General features: G+C 35.1%; 1 protein-coding gene across 2 annotated transcripts in view; it reads left to right on the plus strand.

Annotated features, from left to right (window-relative positions):
- Nucleotides 1-21,808, plus strand: part of RNGTT (RNA guanylyltransferase and 5'-phosphatase) — a 240,922-nt gene that overhangs the window by 122,823 nt on the left and 96,291 nt on the right. The window lies entirely within an intron of this gene.

Raw genomic sequence — 21,808 nt, forward strand, 5'->3', positions numbered from 1 at the left:
TTCTGAAGTCCTCCATTTTCTAGTCCTGCTGTATAGCCTTTTCTTCTTGGGGTTTCTCTTCACTGTCTCATCCTGGGAATTCCAGCTTTCAGAATAAAATAAAGGTTACATTTCTTTATTATTCAAATGAAATAGCTTGGCCCCTTCTCTCCCCATTCTAAATCACTATACGTTGCAATATTGCAAGGATCTCTTTTTACTCCCTAGGTTTCTCCTTGAGATTTTTAACTTACTCCATCCAAGGTGTCCAGTCACCAGGTTCTAAAATGTTGACATTCTGATGAGTTCATAGACTGACTATTTTTTGTGTTTTTGCTGCCTTCATTACTATGTGTTGACATTGTTGTAGATAGGTATTTGTAAGTTACCCCTGTTAGTCTGATGGTAGTAGTGTATTAGGGTCTAAAGGGGATGTAAAAGTGGTCGGTAGGTTTGTTCTGTATCACCTTAGGCATAAACACTTAATCTTATCACTCTTTAGGGAACACTCACAAATACACAGGCACATCACAAATAATTTTTCTAGCATTACTTTTAGACCAGCTCTGTCAAAGTGAATTCTAGGCTCATACATACCTTTGTCTAGAATTAAATCTTTCCCATGACAGTCTAGGTTCTGGTCACCAACACTTACATTTCCCTTCTCGACCTGGAGTCTCTCAGGTTTTCTGATGCCAGCTGATCTCATTCTCAGGCATCCTAGACAAAAGAAATATAATATTGTGAAAAGAGCAGCAATTTGGACCTTACTGAGATCTTGGAGTTCTTGTGCATGCTCAGTCTCTCCCCTGCTCTCCAGTCTGTAGAATTTATGGGGGAATTGGCTTGCTTTTGTGAAGCCAAAAGTAAAAGTGTTCTTTTCTGTCTTTCTTCTGGAACAATTGTTACTTAATTGCCAAGTATCCTTAGAACTAAAACAGATCACTTAAATGATTATTCTCAAAGCAAAAAAGATCTCCTTGAAGATGCCTTGCCCTTCCTTACACTAGATAAAGTAGCTACCACCTCACAAAGTACCTGTTATGTTTTTATTTTACAAAACTATAGGCTTCTTTAAGGTTATTAGTCCTTTCCTTTCTTATTTATCTAGATATGTACAGTGTGTAGGATAGTGTTTGGTCCAATAGGGTTTAGAAAATGTGTTTTTAAAAAATGAAAATGTTGCGACAACATGAGATGGATCTTGACATTATCATGCGAAGTGAAATAAGTCAGAAAAAATCAAGAACCATATGACTGCACTCATATGTGGGATATAAAACTGAAAGCAGCAAATGAACAAGACAAACAAACAAAAACTCATAGACACAGGCAACAGTTTAGTAGCTACCTGAGGGTAAAGGGGGAGAGGGATGGTAGTGGAGGGTAAAGGGGGTCAAATACCCGGGATGCCAAAAAAATGTATACGCATTTTAAGAGATGTTACCTATGTATTACTTTTCAAAGTTGAATTGAATTACTGCAGCAATGTATATAGTATGACGTTCGCTAAGAGATGGCATTAATCAAATGAATGCTGGCGTCACCATGCGACAAAGAAAATGGCCATAGCATGATTGTCGTTCGAGTAGCGCAAGAGCATTTTGAAATGGTATTTGAAATTCGAGAATGTTGTGGAAGTACAATGACAATGGAGGCGTGAGTATGCAACAGGCCCTCCAACACACTTAACAAGTACACGCGTTCATGATAATCTTGAGACACATGGTATCGTGTGTGATGTGCACAAGGGAAGATCCGGGAGGCCTCGCACAGCAACAAGTCCTGCTGCTTCTGCTGTGGTGTTGGAACAGTTTACACGCTCGCCACGGAAGTCTACCAAACAGTGTTTGCCATGATCAGAAGTGTCTGGACGCTGATGGTAACCACTTTGAGCACCTCTTGTAATTGCAGAAGTCAAACGTGACTTGTATTCATCTTTTGTTATTGGTATATATTATTATAATTTTAATACAGTTTTTTCCTTTTTTTATAATGTGTGTACATTCTTTTGGCATCCTCTGTATATGGTAATGGAAGGAGAACTGACTCTGGGTGGTGAACAAACAATGCAGTGTATGAGGTGTGACAATTAAGTTCGCGAACTTGTTGTAACGATGTTGCTAATCTTTTTTTATATCAGAGGGATTATTCCTTACGAATTTGTACCAACTGGACAAACAGTTAACCAAGTTTACTATTTGGAAGTGCTGAAAAGGCTGTGTGAAAAAGTTAGACAAAAACGACCTGAACTTTTTGCCAACCCATTCATGGCTCTTGCATCACGACAATGCACCAGCTCACACGGCACTGTCTGGGAGGGAGTGTTTAGCCAGTAAACAAATAACTGAGTTGGAACACCTTCCCTACTCACCTGATCTGGCCCCCAATGACTTCTTTCTTTACCCGAAGATAAAGGAAATATTGAAAGGAAGACATTTTTATGAAATTCAGGACATCAAGGTAATACGACAACAGTTCTGATGGCCACAAAAGAGTTTCAAAATTGCTTTGAAGGGTGGACTAGGTGTTGGTGTCGGTGCATAGCTTCCCAAGGGGAGTACTTCGAAGGTGACCATAGTGAAATTCAGCAATGAGGTATGTAGCACTTTTTCTATGATGAGTTCGCGAACTTAATTGTCCTCATAGATGGTGTATCATAGAATTGGACACTTGAAACCTATATAATTTTACTAACCAATGTCCCCCCAATAAATTTAATTTAAAATAAATGAAAATGCATTCTTAGGTTTTTCCCTAGCCGTTCAGATTTTACTGTTTTGTGTTTTACCAGTGTAAGCAAATATCTTATAAATTTATTGCTGTGCTATCCTTGTTGCACATTCATATGTACTTTTTAATTTATGTTGTATCTTTCTTTCCTTTAAAAATCTTTTCAATGACTTTCTTTAAAGTCCCACTTGTTTCCTTGCAAAGAGCCCAGCATGGAAACACCCATCTTCATGAAACAATAACATGAACTTTGTTACTTGCGTGTCCTCCTCAGAGACTTCCCAGTGGGTCAGAAGTGGTCTCTGGTTGAAATAAGCCACTAAATATTTCTTTGGTTCTCTAATTCTTCATCTGTAAAATGTACAGGCTATAACAGTTTAGCTGTGAAATTTTGTGGTGATCAGATGATGATCAATGTATGTGAATATAAAGCTATACTTAAGAATTCCATTTTTCCCCCAGTATCCTTAAAAATGTATTAGGTAAAGAATTTTTAATAAAAGAGAGAGAATAAGCTCTTATTCTTATTTTACTTTCCTAAAAACAATATGTCTCTTATATGGAAATTTAGATAGTTGCAATAGATAAAATAGACTTCTTACAAAGTTTATTACTATCGCTATTACATGACTGTATTCTTAATTAATTTTTTCTCCTGCCATCATTTTAATAGAGTTTTCACTTTCATATACTTTACCTCCAAATTATTAATATTATACAGGAATGGCTCTGAAAGGGTCACATTTTGTTCATCTTGGAACATTGTCAGATTCTTATAACTTAGCATACAGATTCTAAGATTAATGTATATATACAAAAAACTTCATTAAAAAATGTTTCACAGCTGCCTATTTTGGTAAACGTTTAATTGATGGCATAGTACTAACCTGTACTAATTATTAATCTTTGGTTAATCCTTTCTATTTTCCATGAAAATTTAATGATTTCAGTCTTTATTTCTTGATATAGTTCATTTCTCACAATCATGATAATTTTGTATCTAGTTGCTTATTTCTTAAAAGTACACTTTTCCAACACTAACACTCTTAATTTTTATCCCTAATATATGCTTTCATAGTCTTTGCAGTGTTCACTTTAGTGGGAATTTACTGTCAATTGATAGAATGACATCTGGCTCTAAGATGGTATTTAGTCACATATCTGCCCATTCTATTTAATTCAATAGTTCTTTTGCCTTCCTACTGTATTTGTGTTAAGTCTTCTAAAGGATATTTTGAGTATAAAATATATTAACGCTGCTATCCAGAATAGGCTCCAATGAATCCATTTAGCATGAATCCATTCTCAGTAAGCAGGAGGCAATTTTCTCATTCAAATGCAAAATTTCATTATATTCAACTGTGTACCCTTTGCTATTTTTTTTATTATTTTGCTTTTGCAGTTTTAGTCTGATTTTTCTATTTTAACTTCGTATGTCCTTGGTTTAGGCCACCGTCACAGCAGGGGTCCTGTGTATTCCATTTTCAGAGTTAATTTGCCAAAGCCAGTGGAGAGACTGCTTAGCTTCTACACCGAGATTTATGACTTTTCTACTTGTTTTTAAAAAAATGGAAGTTTCTGTTCAATAGGTGAACTTTAATGACAATATAAAACACTGTATTTATGATGTTCTGCTAAAAAAAGCAGAGTTTAAGATATATTTTTTCTAATAATTCATGACTTAAGATTTTTCTTTATGACTTTCAAAGGAGTACTTAAGTTTTTTCTCACTTAATTCTTTGGGATTGAAACCACTGTGCTTATACATTGTCATCAAGTTTCTTTTCTTTACCAAGTGATTTTGTGATTGCTATTGCACATAAAGACCTTCGTTTTCCTTTTTAGCTCCTCTGAGTCTTCTGTATAAGGAGGTAAGAAGAGAATTGATTACAGACAGGTATAGCTTCCAATTGTGGGAGCAGATGTGATTTTAGATGGTCCTGGGACAGGGCACTAAATGGTATTGCATCACACAATGAGAAATTTAGTCCTATCCCACTTTTTATTCATTTTCTCAGTTTAGAAGGAGAAAGTATGTTTATTTCTAGTTTTTAATATCTATGACTAGCTGATCTTTCCCTTTTTCAACAAAATGAGTGTGCGCCTAGTTTTGTTATTCAAAGGACAACATTATGAACAGAATTAAGTTTCATTGATTCATTTCTATCATATCTAATTTTAGGACGATTTACAATTTAGGGTAAGCGATACCATTTTCTATTTATGGTCTAAATGGTATGTATGCCATTTGGTATGAAGTTTCCCAAGTATCTTTTGGGGCCATTTTTCCTCCTACCACAGTTATCTACCTTGGTATGGCATTTCCAGCTAATAGCTGTAGACCCTAATACCCAGTGTAATTTCTGATTCTGTCCTTGTGAGATTTGTAAATTATCTTCCTTAGGCTTGCTATTTGAAGCAAGTTCTGAATGAGAAGTTTAGGACTCTTAATCAGGCCAAGAATCTTTTAATGTAAAATTTGCTAGCATTTCTAAATTTTTCTTCTGGGGAAGTCTAAAACCTTTGATGAATTCAGCTTTAGTAATTCAGTGCAGGCAGTGTAAATGATACTCTTATGACAAAGTAATCCAGTAGGTAGGAGGTAACCTGTAGTTTTTATCATCTTAAAGTATATATACATTTTTTCACCCTTTATTTTGAACTTATTTTGAACATTGGATATCCAAATGTTCAAACCTACAGTTCTTTTCTCTGGAATTCTTTAGCCTGTTCAGAGACCAAGCCTTTAGTCTCTTGTTTGGTGCCATTTGCCTGGCTGTTAGCATTCTTGGAATAGAGAAGATAAAGGGGCGAGGGTCCACTCCTCATAGGGAAACTTTCACTTAAGTCTCCCAAGTTTCAGTTTTCCTTTTCTGTTGGGCCTGAATCTTCTGGACTGGAGTCTCTGTCCTTCATTTTTTCCACAGCATTAACATATCTCCTTCCCTTCGCCTGGGGTGGAGGAGGGAACTAGAGGTTTAAATGCTCCTTACATAGATGTTCAACCTCGTTTTCAGTACTGGGTGTCACTTTTCTCCCCCTTGCAGCCTTCTCAGTTGTCTGTTCCATGTATTACTAATCCTTCCTGGGGAAATGCAGCATGGGACATGAATTGTTTTGCATTGGTATCCTTCTCTGCACGTACTTAATATACAGTTTTCTTTGCTTTGTGTGCTGTTAACTTCTCCATCTACTTTTTGTCTTTCAAAAATGTATCGACGTGCTGTTTTCTGCTATTATCTTCTCTCCTATTTTCCCTTTTCTGTTGATACCTCTTTTCTGTAACTCCCATTTTAGTGAGGTTTCAAATCCAAATGGTTATAAGTGCTTAATGGTTATAAATATTTAATCCACCACGTTTATCAGCAAATCCTCAGAACTTCCTACAAAGTGATGTTGTATCTGTGGGCTCCCTTGAGCCAATAAGTCAAATAAATGAACAAAGGCACTGTTTTGAGTGACTAGCCCAGTGATCTGAGTGAGTCTGGAAGTCCTGACGAGAGGAGGAAGTCCTGGCCAGGAGTAGGCAAAGCTTGACTTTTAACCTGCAATCCATTCTCTGATACCACAGAAATATTCCAAAGGCAAATGAATAGCAAAAGATGAAGAGAATTCCTGGTGCATCTACTTGTGGGAAAACACTTGGGCCTATAATCGTTTGGTGCTAGTTACTTAAAACTTAGCAAGAAGTTAATTCTGCTCCATTACATTAATCATAGTGAATTGAAGTTGAATAAAAAGTAGAAGATGTTACTACTGCTAAACAAATATTTTGAATCCTGGAAAAATATTGAAGAATAGTGATAAAGATAGAATATTAAAGTGATGATTCCATTGAGAGCAAACCCCAAACACCAGCTTACAAGAAAATTTGTTTAGCTTTTGATCTAATGTTCTGTTTTTCAGAGACATAACCTTGTAACACATCCAGAAATGCACAAGGTTTATTACTTTTATAAGAAAAAGGAAAAGCAAAGTAATGGATGGTATATCCAGAAAAATAAAGCTTTATATTTGTTTGTATTTGTAAAGAAATGCACCAGTATCTGATATTTACTAAAACACAGAACAATCATTAATTATCATGAAAAACTCAAATAAAGTAGATTAAATTTTATTTACAGAATTATAGAGAATCAGAGCTGAAAGGGCACTTCCAGGATTACCTAGCTCAGTGGTCTCAAAACACTAATTTCTAAAGTTCTAGGTTTCTGTGAACTACCTCAGGGGGACCACATGGAGGGATAGATTAATAGGTAAGTATTCTGTTTATATCACGAGAGCCCTGATTTATTTCTTTTATATATTATACCAGATAAGATTCTGTTTTTAAAATGGCTTTACCTAATAAATACCATTTGGATTAACTGCTTTTTGAAAGGTCACCAGTGATCTTGCTTCATTGTAAAATTAAGATAATTTTTCAGCTCTTTTCTTATTTGACCATCTAGTGTACTCCATACTGCTGTTCACTCTTTCTTTTTTCTTTTTACTCTTCCTATTTTTTTTTAAATTAAAGTTTATTGGGGAGACAATTGTTAGTAAAGTTACATAGATTTCAAGTGTACAATTCTGTAATACATCATTTATAGATCATATTGTGTGTTCACCACCCCGAGAGTCAGTTCTCCTTCCATCACCATATATTTGATCCCTTTTACCCTCATCTACTACCTCCCTCCCCACTTACCCTCTGGCAACCACTAAACTATTGTTTGTGTCTATGAGTTTTGTTTATTTGTTTTTCTTGTTCCTTTGTTGTTTTCAGTTTTATATCCCACATATCATGCTCACTCTTTCTTGAAACACTCTCTTCCATGGCTTCTCTGATAGCACGTACTCCTGATTCCATTCTGTCTTATTAAGCCATTTCTTCTCTGTGTCATTCAAGCTCTTTGTCTTCTACTAGCCATTGAAGTTTGGAATTTCTCAAGGCTCTGTGTCCTGGACCTTCATTCGTTCTCATGCTCTGTTTTCTCCCTAGAAATCTCGTCCACACCTATGGCTTTAGTTGTCACCTAAAAGCCTGTGACTCAAAACTTTTGATTTCTTTTTTAAGCTCCAGATTTATTTATCTAATTGTCTACCCTGATATTGCCTTTTGAATTTCTGAAAAACACCAGAAACTTAATATATTTTAAAGTCAAAGTCTTATCTCTATTCCCCAAGCAAGCAAACATACAAACAAATCCTTTCCCAGCATTTCCCAGCTTGATTACTTAAAAGAGAAACTAGATGCCATCTTTGACACCTTACCCTCTTTCATCTCTCTGATCCATCTCTAAGCCTTGCTTTGTCTCCTAAGTAGCTCTTAAATGATTTCCTTTTCTCTCCATTACCACTGCCACAACTCTAATCCTACTTGTCATTCATTTCCTCTTGCCTGGATCACTGTAGTGGCTTCCTCCCTGGTCTTGCAACTTCCAGTTTGTCACCCTCCCATCTTTTCTTCATGTTGAGTGATCTGGAGTGATCTTCTTCCTTAATCTCTAGCAATTTCCCCTTGCTTTTAGGTTAAAGACCAAAATTAGATTTGAAGCCAGTTTACTTTCTTCTTTATTATGCCTTTTGGTTTCCTCATGTGTTTTGTTGTTAACGCAGAAATAATATTTTTACTTAAAGCTGACTTAATTATGTTATTTTATTCAGTGTTTTTAAAAATTTGAAGTATAAGCTATACTTGACAAAATATTTCAGTATTTTGAGAAAATGGGTAATTTCTTCAAAGAAAAATATAGCTGTTTATTTTTAATATACTTCTTAAAAATAAACAGTATATTTCTAAGGTTTAAGGTTCAAACTTTAATCAAACTGAAGTGATCATTTTTAAAAAGAAGCATTTTCAAATTGAATTTTCCATCTAGGTATTAGTCTATCCATAAACCAGTTAGGTTTTATTAGGCCCTTATACATTTTCAGTTTTATATCATTTTCAGTTTTACCATTTCATTGACATTTTGAATTGCTCATCTTTTGTAATTTGTCACCTAAAAATGAATATTTTAAAATGGCCATTTGGCATTTCAACCTTATGCTGTAGGTAGTAGATCTTTTACTTGACAGATGTTAAATCTTTTAATTTAATTTACAAACTGAATAAGATTTATTTACCAGCTTTTACAAGAGGATTTTAATGATTTATGTAGCATATTAAATTTTTATTTGTGGCAATTGATTAATTTCTAACCTTTTAAAATCATATTTGATTTTACTGTTGTCATGTGGAGACACTTAATTTCTATATAAGAATTTTTGTGCCATTAATAATCCATCACTATGAAATAAAAAACAGAATTATATATAATGACTTATAAAATAGAGATAATAATAAAAATCTTGAAAGTATTTTCTTTCTTTTTTCTTTTTTCCCCTCACTCAGGAGGCTTTCTCCATTTTGTTTGTTTGGAAAAAGAAAACAATGTCTTTCCATCACATATGGTAGAGATATATAATTATATATATTTATATGTAATTTCTCTGGTGGTTGGAAGTCCCAAAGCTGAGTCTGTTCATATTTTTTCTTTTCTTTCTTTCTTTTTTCCCCTCCTACTAATGCCTTTTCTACCCACTGAGCCCAGGCCCAGGTTCTGGGGCAGGCGCAGTGAGGGGTGAGTGGAATGGGCAGTGATTGCCAGGATGGGCCCCAGCCCAGTTCAGGGATCTGCTGAGGGCCACCGGAAGGAGCTGTGCAAAGGGATGGAGGCTGCACAGAAGGGCACTCCTATTTCGTGGGCGACGCACAGCTTGTTAAACAGTCACCAGTCATGGGAGGAGGCTGGTTCTTTGTTTTATTTTAAAAAAGAAAAAGACTTTTCTTGTTTTATCTACCAGCTATACTGTGATTAGTAAAACATGTAATTGTTTCTACACTGAGTCTAGAGTATTTACTCTAAAGCCATGGTGATATAATTGGTTTCTTTTATGTTTTCATCATTATCTTGATTTTCTGTAAGGTGAGTTAGCTTTATTTTATGTCTTTCGCATTAATCAGTCTGCATGTAAATTGAGCCAGCTTTGATTTTAATATTGCTTTCTTGTGAAATATTAATGTTTTTATTAAATCTTTACTACTTCCAGGTATATTGAATGTTATGGATAGATTGTAAAATGAAAATTGGTATTAGTCTAATGTCTTGTCATGAAGTTCATGATGAATTAGAGTGGTTTTCCTCTGTAGCAGGGATGATGTTACCATGGTGAGAGCTTCTGTTGCCATGACATTTGCTTGCATATTTTGATAGGTCTTCACTTGAAGAACGGCTCTGTTTCCTGGCAGACTGGAAAAGTGTCATTCTTTCTTTTCCCAAAATGTGTTATTTTTTTATTGAAAAATACAGTAATTTCCAAAGAATTGTAATAACTAAGTGCCAAGAAAGAAAATACCTTATTTTTTTTCTTGTTCAGCTTTTTGGACATAGCAAAATATTCTTAGCTTGCTTTGTAAAGGAAGAAAAAAGAGAACATCATTTTTCTAGTTTTCTTAATAAATAAAATATTTGCTTTTACATCTAGTTTTGTTGACAAAGTAAACAGCTAAAGGTGAATAATTTGTTATCATTCTCAGCTGGATATAGATATATAATATCACTGTACAGCTAAAAGACACTGTTAATGATATATTGGTAGCAGAGAAAGGGGAAATAAATATAAATAATCACAAAAATGAAAGAATCAGTGAATTCCAGGAGGGTAAATATGTAAAGTACAAAATCAGTTTTCATATAAAATAAACATACTAAACACAGTGAATTAAGGACAGTTATCTTTTTTATTGCTAATTTATGTTTAATATTAAAACATTAATGGTAGATTTTTTAAAAATTCTGTTTTACAGTGGTATATTTTTAATTTTAATTTCTAACTACGTACTTTTACTATCTAAAGCAGACAGAAATTTTAACATATAGTAAAACACAGAAGAAAATCTCCCTCTTACACTCCTCCCCTCCCTCAGTCATTCATTGTTTTTTTAGTTTTAAATTTACCTCTTTATGGTTTCTTTATGCATTTATAAGCAAATATAAATCTGTTAATATATTTTTGCTCCCACCCCACTTTTCAAGAAAAATAGCATATTATTTTGCACTTTGCTTTTCAGAATTTGTTTCAGTTATATTTTTTAATGTATATTTTGTTAGTGCTCTAATTTTAGCACTAATTCCAATATCTGAGGACATATTTGAATCAGCAAAAAGATAGGGCTTATATTGACATCTCCAAACTCTTATGTTTATGGAAATTTAGAATTTTAGCAGGAAATATTTAAAAGCATACATTTTGTCAATTTATAATAAAACATTGATTCTCCCTTTGTTGTCTAAGTTTAGTGATAACATTAGTGGTTCTTTCTACTGATAGACCAGTTCATTTTGTAAAAACTACAAATTGAAATATTGTGTGAGTACATATTTGCATAAACTTTTTTCTACCTCAAAGTATTTTCTTTTTTGTATTAGTCCCATTTATCCTTTGAATATCAAATTAGGTGTTGGTGTTGCTTCCTTGGGGAAGCCGGTCAGACTAGGTGAGTGTGATTCTCCCATAATACTTTTCTTCATACCAGTACTAGGAGCATAGAAAATTATTTTGGTGATACTATACAGTACAAATTAACAAAAAGGAGATTAGTGAAGTTGATATGTAAAGTAACTAGGTTGCAAATGTTATTTGTTATCTAGAGTTTGATCCCGTCAGTAGACTGCTTTTATTTAGATACATGTCTACCAGAGAAGAGGAGAAACTGAGCTCTAAAAGTTAATGGGATTTTATACCAGATGACTGTACTCTTGGGTATTCAGTGAGAGTTAATTCTGAACTGTGGAACATATTAACTCATTCTTTCATTTAATAAGTGGAGTGCCTGCTGTATGCCGTATACATTGCTGAGTTTTGCAAAGAATAACAATGAATAAAAATAGGGTTTTTGCCCTCAAATGGGCTTAACATTCTGTAAAGAAACTCAATATAGCAGCAAATTATTATACATTATGGCAAATAGGATGAAAGAGTTCAAACTGATGAAGTAGGGGAGGCATTTTGGTGGACCCAGAGCAGAGAGTAGTGTCAGGGTGCATTTGGAGAATGTTAAAGATAGAACTGGATACTGGGTTCAGTAAAGCTTTCACTGGTTGGTGGTGCCTTAGTGGTAGAGATTGGCTAAGTGGTTTAGGTGCTGAAGAAGTTTATGAGGTTGTCTGAGCTCTCTCTTCTGTTAGCCAGGCCACTTGTCAGTCACTTTCCCCTCCTACTCACCACTCCCCACAAAACTGGACTAAGAGTAATTTAAAAACAATTGACTTAAAATTAGTTTCCTTTGGAACAGTTTTATAATCTCATCTCATGAGATCATCTAACCCAGCCTTTTAACCTTTCATTATTTTCTTTTGGACAAATGATATATTTTGTTAATGGTAAAAGAGTTCTGTATTACAGTGATTTGGGAATTTTTTGGATAGGTCCTAACTTCTGTTTATCTGTAAAAAGAGGGAATTTATTGCATGCTTTTAGGGCCACTCATTTTTCTACTATTCTCACCCAGGTCTATTAACTGGTCTTAATATTAACTGGGTATTCTCATTTAACCTGCCTTTATCCCAGTTTTTTTATTGGTTAAATTTGAAAATCACTGGTAGTTGTTCTGTGGTACTGCCCAGATATAGAAACTAAAGCTGAAGTTTCAGAAGTCTTTGTGTAAATATAGTTTTTTTCAAAAATTGTTTTATTAGAAATGTAAGCTGCAGGTTATTTTATATTAAAACAATAGCCAGAATAAATTAATTAGACTTTTAAATAAGATAATACAAATAATAATCTGAATGTATTTCTGAGTAATTTTTCCACTCTGAATAAACTAAGAAACTCCATCAGTTCTCTAACAGTTTTCAGTTTCACAAAATCAAATCACAGCTTCAGTTTCCATAAGTAGTAGTAAAACCTTTCTAAGTAAATGAGAAATGTCAGCAAGCTTTTGAAAATGGAATTCTCCATTTTCTTTCCCTGCTTCTTTCCGTGATAGCTCTCTCTACCATCTCTACCAAGTTTGTGACTTTTCAGAAATGGAGTGCGAAGTCATTGCCTTGACATTATTTTTATTGGATAATGGCTCTTCCCTCTCTACATCAATAAGAACAGCATAGAGTAATGAGCCAGCTTAGTCTTAGAAAACTTGAGCAAACGTCCCCTCAACTCAAATACATTGTTGGTCCCATTGCTTGGAACTTTCTTGCAAACTAATTGTTCTTCAAAATTCAGTTCATGCATCTCTTATTCAAGAAAACTTTTGCTCCTGTCGCCCTGATTTTGATGTTGTCTGTTGTACTTTCTTAGCAACTCTTGTTTATGTTCATTTTAGCACCTCTGTAATCGCTCTTGCAGATCAGATTAAAAGCCTCATTGTGGTTGAGCTCATATCTACTCCAACTAGTATAGTACTGGGCACATAGTAGGTACTTAGTGTTGAATGAATTACTTTTCCTCCGTATGGGATATTTACGTCTTGTTTTATTTTACGCAATAGATATTTGCTAATTTGCTTCTCAGTGAAATGTGGACAAAGGGTCTAATCAAGTCACTTAGTCCAGAGTTGTTTTATTCTTTTATTCAATAGCATTTCCAATTGAGGTTTCTTCAGTTTTCTTTAAAACTAAATGCTAGAACCACAAAAATAAAACTAATATCATATAGTAAGGCCAGGGATCTTTCTTGGCTTCAGGGTGTGATCCTTGTGAAAAAGCCATTATGGTTTCAGTGGCGGGCCTGGAATAGGTAGTCTGATAACATAACCACTCACATTTTGTTAGTGGAAGTCACAGAGTAGCGCTGCAAAACATTTTAGATATCTCTGCTCTAGATACCCTGTTTTAGGCAAGCAAAATGATACTGCGTTTTTACAAGCAAGATAGGGGAAGCCCATACTTGAAACTACTTAAAATCATGAAATAGGTAGTTAGCAGAGGCACAGAGCAACTAAATGTCTTCTGCTCCTTGCTATCAATACTACTATCTTCCTTTATATCAGAGTTGTTGAACTTTGGTGCAAGTGACATTTTGAGCTGAATAATCCTTTGTTGTGGTGAGCTGGCCTGTGTCTTGCAGGATGTTTAGAAACATCCCTGGCCTCTGCCCACTAGATGGCAGTAACACCCCCTCCCTTTCCCAGTGTGACAACCAAAAAGAAACGCAGTCATTGCCCAGTATCCCTTGTGGGGCAAAAATCACCCTTAGTTGAGAACCACTGCTTTATACAACAGATAATATCACCTGTGCCTCCATTTTGTTTTCTCTTTATTTGAGTTTCAGAGACTTCACTTAGGCACAGGCCATCCTGTACTGTAAGCCAGGGTCTGCTCTCCTTTGGTAAACAGTTTACCAAACATCTTTCTTTGTTGCCTGATATGTACATTCATTACATTTTTGATGATAATGGCTATCCCAGGTTATACTGGTAATTGTTTTCAGATATAGTCTGTTCCCAATTTTTTATTTGACAGATCAGCTGGTATAATCAGATTTATTTCAGTAGAACTAAGTATTATATGTAATTAGACATGAGTTTTGCTGAAGTGGAATTTATATTCTCATAGATATTTAAATATATTTTACTCATTGAATCTATGTCATTGTTGAAGTCAGTAATTGAGAACTACAGTATTTTAAAAATATAATTTTCTAAAACAATTTTGATCATACATTCCATTAATTTTCATAAAAGTGCTTTGAAATTCCCAATAATATGGTCTAGTATTTCACATTAACATAAGTGGTTTGGTGTGCAGTGAGATGAGGAATGACTTAAATTTCTGAATTATTGCTTATAAAAACAGAAGAGTTGGTACACGTATATTCTCATTAGACGAGGTTGAGTCTTGATTTCCAGAGAGAAGAATGTAAAGGATAGTTAATATTTACTGTACAAATAATATTAAATATTAAAATTCTTTTTAGTTTGTCATTAGATACCATTATGAAATATTTTAAAACTATACAATCATTAAACTATCCTTAATTTAATAACTTGGATTGGTATTGGTTTCTAAGTGGTTTCCTACTCATGGTCATATAAATAAATAGGGAACAGAAGTAAATGGTGATCTGTCTGTAAGTATGAAATTCCCGTGGAGAGGTTGTGAATGGGGTAGGATGCTTACACTCCTTTCTCCCCTTATTCTTATTCACCCCTCTTTAACATAATGAACCACTCTTACTAAAAGGTCTGTGACATTTCTGTCAGATATGCTTCATTAGAAAAAAGACTAAATTTTGTCAGATTCTGTTGACAGTTGGAAAATTTTGCAGTTTTTAGCATGCATTTATAAAAACTTATATTCAGCAAGTCTAAGGTCTGTTTGTAATCATCCTGAGGTGTATATATGTTACCTAAATGAACCTCTCAGGGCAAATAAGTGGATGAAAACTTCAATTGAAGTATTACATATTTCATTTATATTCATTCATTTAAACATAAGATTTGTGGGAAAATATTATATGTTCTTAAATTTGCTACAGATAAAATGTCTTTCCTATCAACTCCAGTGATTTGTCTTTCTTACCAAAGCTTAAGTTATACTGCATTGGTTATTATATGGACTACTGTTTAAAATAAGTGCTCCTGTGACTAGGGTTTTTGCAGTTTTCCTCAAACTTATAAAAATCGGTTAGAATACAATTTGACTTGTATATTTAAATATATATATGAGTAATGAGAACACTTAGCAGTTTTGCCTTCCTGAGTATCTTTCTCATAATATGGTCCCACTCTCTGTAATGCCCTCGCTGAATTGACCTACTTGCCTCTCCTTCAGTAGATTCTATATTTTACTCCTCCTGTGTTTTGCTTATATTTACTTCATGCTGAAGTCAGCATGAGTATTACCCGTTTTTCAAGGCTTACAACACTCCTCTATAATCAGTCCTTAAGCCACACAAGTAAAATATTTTCTTTTTGCCATGTGCCCAGAATACATTTAAAACATTTTGTTCTATGGTCTCTTTAATTACATAGACATTGTTGTACAACCATTTCCACTATCTTTTTCCAAAATTTTTGCCCCAATTTTTACCCCAAACAGAAAATCTGTAACCATTATAATAACTCTCCTTTCCTCCCACCCCTCAGCTCCTGGTACCTCTAATCTACTTTCTGTCAGTATGAATTTGTCTGTTCTGGATATTTCTTTTAAGTGGAATCATATAATTTTTGTCCTTTTATGTCCGGCTTATTTCACTTAGCATAATGTTTTTGAGGTTCATTCTTTTTGTAGCATGTATCAGAACTTGATTCCTTTTTGTGGTTGAATACTACTCAATTGTATATATATACCACATTTTGTTTATCCATTCATGGGGTGATGGAAACTTAGGTTATTTCTGCCTTTTGATTATTGTGAATAATGCTGCAGTGAACATTGGCATAAGTATCCATTTGAGTCCCTGTTTTCAATTTTCTGGATGTGTACCTAGGAGTGGGGTTGTCGAGTCACATGGTAGTACTATATTTAACTTTTTGAAGAGCCATCAAACTGTTTTCCATGGTGGCTGCATCATTTTATATTCCTTACAGCGATGTATGTGCCTTCTAATTTCTCCACATCCCTTCCAATACCTGTTATTTTCCTGTTGATTTTTAAAATCATAGCCACCCTAGTGGGTAGGAAGTGGTATCTCATTGTGGTTTTGATTTGCATTTTCCCTCATGGCTGATAATAGTGAGCATCTTTTTATGTAGTTATTGGCTATTTGTATATCTTCGATGGAGAAATGTCTTTTCAAGTTATTTGACAGTTTTTTAATTGGGTTGTTTGTTTTTTTGTTGTTGAGTTGTATGAGTTCTTTATATATTTTGGATATTAAACTCTTATTATATATATGATCTGCTTATATTTTCTCCTATAGGTTGTCTTTTCACTTTCTTGATAATGTCTTGTGATGTACAAAAATTTTTTAATTTTGATAAAGTCCAGTGTATCTTTTTTTTTTTTAATTCATGCTTTTGGTGTCATATCTAAGAATGCGCTGCTAAACCCCAAATTATGAAAATTTACCATGTTTTCTTCTAAGAGTTTTATGGTTTTAGCTGTTGTATTTAGGTCGTTGGTCCATTTTTTTATATATGGTGGCAGGCAGGGGTCCAGCTCATTCTTTTGCATGTGGAAATACAGCTGTCCCAGCATCATTTGTTGAGGAGAATATTCTCTCCCCATCGAATGACCTTAGTACCCCTGTTAAAAAATCAGTTGGCTATTGACATATGGATTGATTTTTGTGCTCAATTCTATTCCATTGGTCTATATTTCTGTCATTATATCAGCAACTCTGTTTCGATTACTATAGTCTTGTAGTAATTTTTGAAGTTGGGAAGTGTGACTTCTTTAACTTTGTTCTTTTCTCAAGATTTTTTTTGGCTCCTCAAGGCGTCTTGCAACTCCATAAGAAATTGAGGATCAGCTCTTCTGTTTTGGCAAAAAAAAAAAAAAAAAAAAAAAAAAAGAAAAGAAAAGAAAGAAAGAAAAAAAGAAAAAAAGGCTATCAGAATTTTGATATGGATTGAATTAAATCTGTAGAGCGCTTTGCGTAGTATTGGCATCTTAGCAATATTAAGTCTTCCTAAATTGGTGTTCTGAGACCAATTCCAATGTGGGAGCGGGGTTTTCTCTACACCAACAAGCAATTCTTTGACCAGCTGGATATCCTACAATTCATCTCAATTCTGACACTCTCTACCCAGAGATAACATCTGATTCCACAAGTTGAGGGCTCAGTCTGCCCCCCACTTCAGACGTTAGTTGCAAACTCAGGGTTTTACCTGTGCTTCTCACCTACTGGCTATAGATTGGAGCTGCAGATGGAGGGTCTGTGGACCCCTTTTTGGACTTCAGGTGCCAGTCATAAGTGCAAGGTGGTACCTGTACTTCTGTCCAACTGACTGTGAATCAGAAGTTCCCCTGGACCCCTCCTCAGGTTTGATTAATTTTTTAAAATTAAATTTATTAAGGAGGTTTGCTTAATTAACTAGAATGGCTCACAGAACTCAGAGAAACATTTTACTTACTAGATTTCTGGTTTATTATAATAGAATTCAGGAACAGCCAGATGGAGGAAATGCATAGGGCAAGGTATGTGAAAGGGGTGTGGAGCTTCTATGCCATCTTCAGGCATGCTGCTCTCCTCAAATCTCCAGGTGTCCACCAACTCAGGACCTCTTTGAACCCTGTCATTTTGGGTTTTTACTCAGGCTTCATTACATAGGCTTGATTAAATGATTGGCCATTGGCAGTGGATCCAACTTCCAGCCCCCCAGGTCAAGGGGGTGGTACTGAAATGCCAACCCTCAAATCAAGTGTTTAGCTCCTCCGACTGCCAGCCCCCATCTTTAGGGACTTTCCAAAAGCCACTTCATTAACATAATAAAAGGCCTTTATTACTGTCATCACTTAGGACGTTTCAAGGGTTTTAGGAGCTCTGTGCCAGAAAAGGGGATGAAGGCCAAATATATATTTCTTAATCTAATATCATACTTCCTGTCTTTGAAACAGGGATATACTTCCATTTTTAGGTCTTCTTTATCTCTTTCAGTAATGTTTTGCAATTTTCAGTATACATATTATTCACTTCCTTGGTTAAATTAATTCTTAGGTATTTTGTGATTTTAGATGCCATTGTAAATGGAATTACTTTCTTAATTTCATTTTTGGATTGTTCATTGCTGTTTTATAAAAACAAAACTAATTTTTTATCTTGATAATACCCCCCAAATTTTAAATTATTAGGAATAAATTTAACAAAAGTTGTGCAAGACCTGTATACTGAAAACTTCAACACATTGCTGAGAGAAATTTAGGAATACCTAAATAGAGAGATTTGCAGTATTCGTGCATTGGGAGTTTCAGTATTGTTAAGATGTTATTTCTCCCCTGATCTATTGATTCAGTGCAATCCTAATTAAAGTCCCAATAGACTTATTTTTCATAGTAATTGACAAGCTGATTTTAAAATTATATGGAAATATAAATGCTACATTAGCTAAGAAAGTTTGGAAAAGGTGAACAAAGTTCGAGGACTTCACACAGTTTCAAATCTTGTTATAAAGCTGTTGCGGAAAAATGACGAGGACCGAGAGACTCAAGCAGCACGCAGAGATCAGGGAGAACACAGCTTTATTACACCGGCGGGCTCCGCGGGATTGTTCCCAAAGGCTGAGCACTAACTGGGGTCAGGCGCTTTGTTTTATAGGGTTAGGCCTCCGGTTTGGGGGGAAAATCTGGCCGGTGTGCCGGGGAGGTCTGTCCTTAGCAGCTGTGATCGCTCAACATTTTTTTGACACGGAGGCCTCTGACTATGCTGCCCGCTGGAGAGAATATCGGAGGAGGAGGGGGTGGGGGATGGAGCTCCTCGTCGTGCCCACAGGAAAATATCGTCCGACAGAGCTACAGTAATCAAGACAGTGTGCTACTAGTAGCCGGAAGAAAGGCATTTTTATCAGTGCAACCCATTAGTGAGAATAGAAATATCTCTGTGTCTATAAATCATTAGTTTTGACAAAGGTGCCAGGACAACTCAGTGAGAAAAGGGTAATCTTTTCAACAAATGATGTTGGGTCGGTTTGATACCCATCTGCCAAACAGTGGATCCATCTTACTTCACACCATATAAATATATTGACTGCAAATGGATCATATGCCTAAAAATAAGAGCTAAAACTATAAGATTTCTTTCAGAAAACATAGTAGAATATTGCAGTGACCTTAGGATAGTCAAAGATTCCTTAAAGAGAGCAGTTGAAGCACAAGAATTTAAAGTGGATGATTTTGAAAAGATGCTCAACATCACAAATCATCAGAAATATACGAGGTCTGACAATTAAGTTAGTGAATCGTCCTAGAAAAAGTGCTACACACCTCATTGCTGAATATCACTATGGTCACCTTCGAAGTACTCCCCTTGGGAAGCTATGCACTGACGCCAGCACTTAGTCCACCCTTCAAAGCAGTTTTAGAACTCTTTTTCTGGAATGGCCATCAGAGCTGTTGTCATATTCCCTTTGATGTCCTGAATGTCATCAAAATGTCTGCCTTTCAATATTTCTTTTATCTTCAGATAAAGAAAGAAGTCACTGGGGGCCAGATCAGGTGAGTAGGGAAGGTCTTCTAATACAGTTATTTGTTTACTGGTTAAAAACTCCCTCACAGACAGTGCTGTGTGAGCTGGTGCATTGTCGTGATGCAAGAGCCATGAATTGTTGGCAAGAAGTTCAGGTTGTCTAACTTTTTCACGCAGCCTTTTCAGCACTTCCAAATGGTAAACTTGGTTGTTTGTCCAGTTGGTACAAATTCATAATGAATAATCCCTCTGATATCAAAAAAAGTTAGCAACATCATTGCAACAAGTTCACGAACTTAATTTGCAGACCTCGTAAATCAAAACCACAATGAAATATCACCTCATACTTGTTAGAATGGTCATTATCAAAACGTCAAAAGATGACAAATGTTGGCGAGGATTTGGAGAAAAGGGAACCCTTGTGCACTTTTGGTGGGAATGTAAATTGATAACAGCTGTTGACGAAAAACAGCATGGAGTTTCCTCAAAAACTTAAAAACAGAAGTGCCAGAAAAACATGTGATCCAGCAATTCCACATCTGGATGTGTATCCAAAAGAAATAAAAGCAGTATCTTGAAGAGATGTCTGCATTCTCTTATTTACTGCAGCATTATTTACAGATTGTTGCCAAAATATGGAAACGATCTAAGTGTCTGTGGAGGGATGAATAAGAAAATGTGGTATACATATGTAATGGAATATTATTCAGCCTTAAGAAAGAAGGAAATCCTGCCATTTGCAACAACATAGATGAACCTGGAGTACATTATGCTATGTGAAATAAGCCAGGCACAGAAAGACAAATATGAGATGTGATCAAACAATGTGGTGAATGTTTAAATTTAAAAAATTTTATTACATATTGTAAAAGACATATTGCCATTAATCCCCCTCAAAACACTCCTCCTTGCTTCGAACACACATATCCCATCGTTCTTGCCACTTTCCGAAGCAGTTCTGGGAGTCCTCTTTCATGAGTGTCTTTACTTCATTCTCCATCATGACAGCACTCCATGTCCCACATCACTTTTGGTACGGCAATTTCTGTCAAATAAAAACATTACGGTGTGTCTTCATCCACTTTATTCACCGGATCTGGCACCATGTGACCTCTGGCTCTTCCCCAAAAGTCAAAATGAACATGAAAGGAAAATGTTTTGAATTGATTCAGGACATTGAGGCAGCCACAACAGTGCAACTAAAGACACTCACGAAAGAGGACTTCCAGAATTGCTTCAGAAAGTGGCAAGTATGATAGGAAAGGTGTGTTCAGGGGAGTATTTTGAGGGGAATTAATGGTAATGTGTATTTTACTGTAATAAATTTTTTTAATTGAAACATTCACCATATTTTTTGATCATACCTTGTATTGCATGATCTCACATATATATGAAATCTTTAAAAAAAAAACCGAAAAGGTTGAACTCATAACAAAGACTAGAATGGTGCTTACCAGAGGCTGGGAGGTAGGACAAAAGGAGATATTGATCAAAGGTGAAAACTTTCGGTTATAATATGAGTAAGTTCTGGAGACTTAATGTATAGCATGGTGACTATGGTTAATGTACACTTGAAATTTGCTAAGAGAGTAGATCTTAAATCTTCTCACCACACACACACACAAATTACCTATGTGAGATGATGGGTGTTAATTAGCTTGATTGTGGTAATCATTTCACAATGTACACATAGGTCAAAACAGGTTGTACACCTTAAATTTTTTCCTTCTCAATCATACCTCAATAAAGCTGGAAGAAAAGTGATTTTGACTTCATTAAAATAAAAAATCTTTAACCTTAAAAGGAAATTAAGAGAATGAAAAGGCAAGATAAGGACTGGTAGAAAATATTTGCAATACGTAACCAACCAAGGCTATTTATCCAGAATATAATATAAACAACTCTTGCAAGTTAATAATGACATTACCCAGTAAAAACAAGGATAAAACTTTGAGCAGGGACTGTACCAGAGAAGATATACAGATAGCAAATAAGCATATTA

The sequence above is a fragment of the Rhinolophus hipposideros genome, assembly GCF_964194185.1.
Source record: "Rhinolophus hipposideros genome assembly, chromosome: 3".
Classification (NCBI taxonomy): Eukaryota; Metazoa; Chordata; class Mammalia; order Chiroptera; family Rhinolophidae; genus Rhinolophus; species Rhinolophus hipposideros.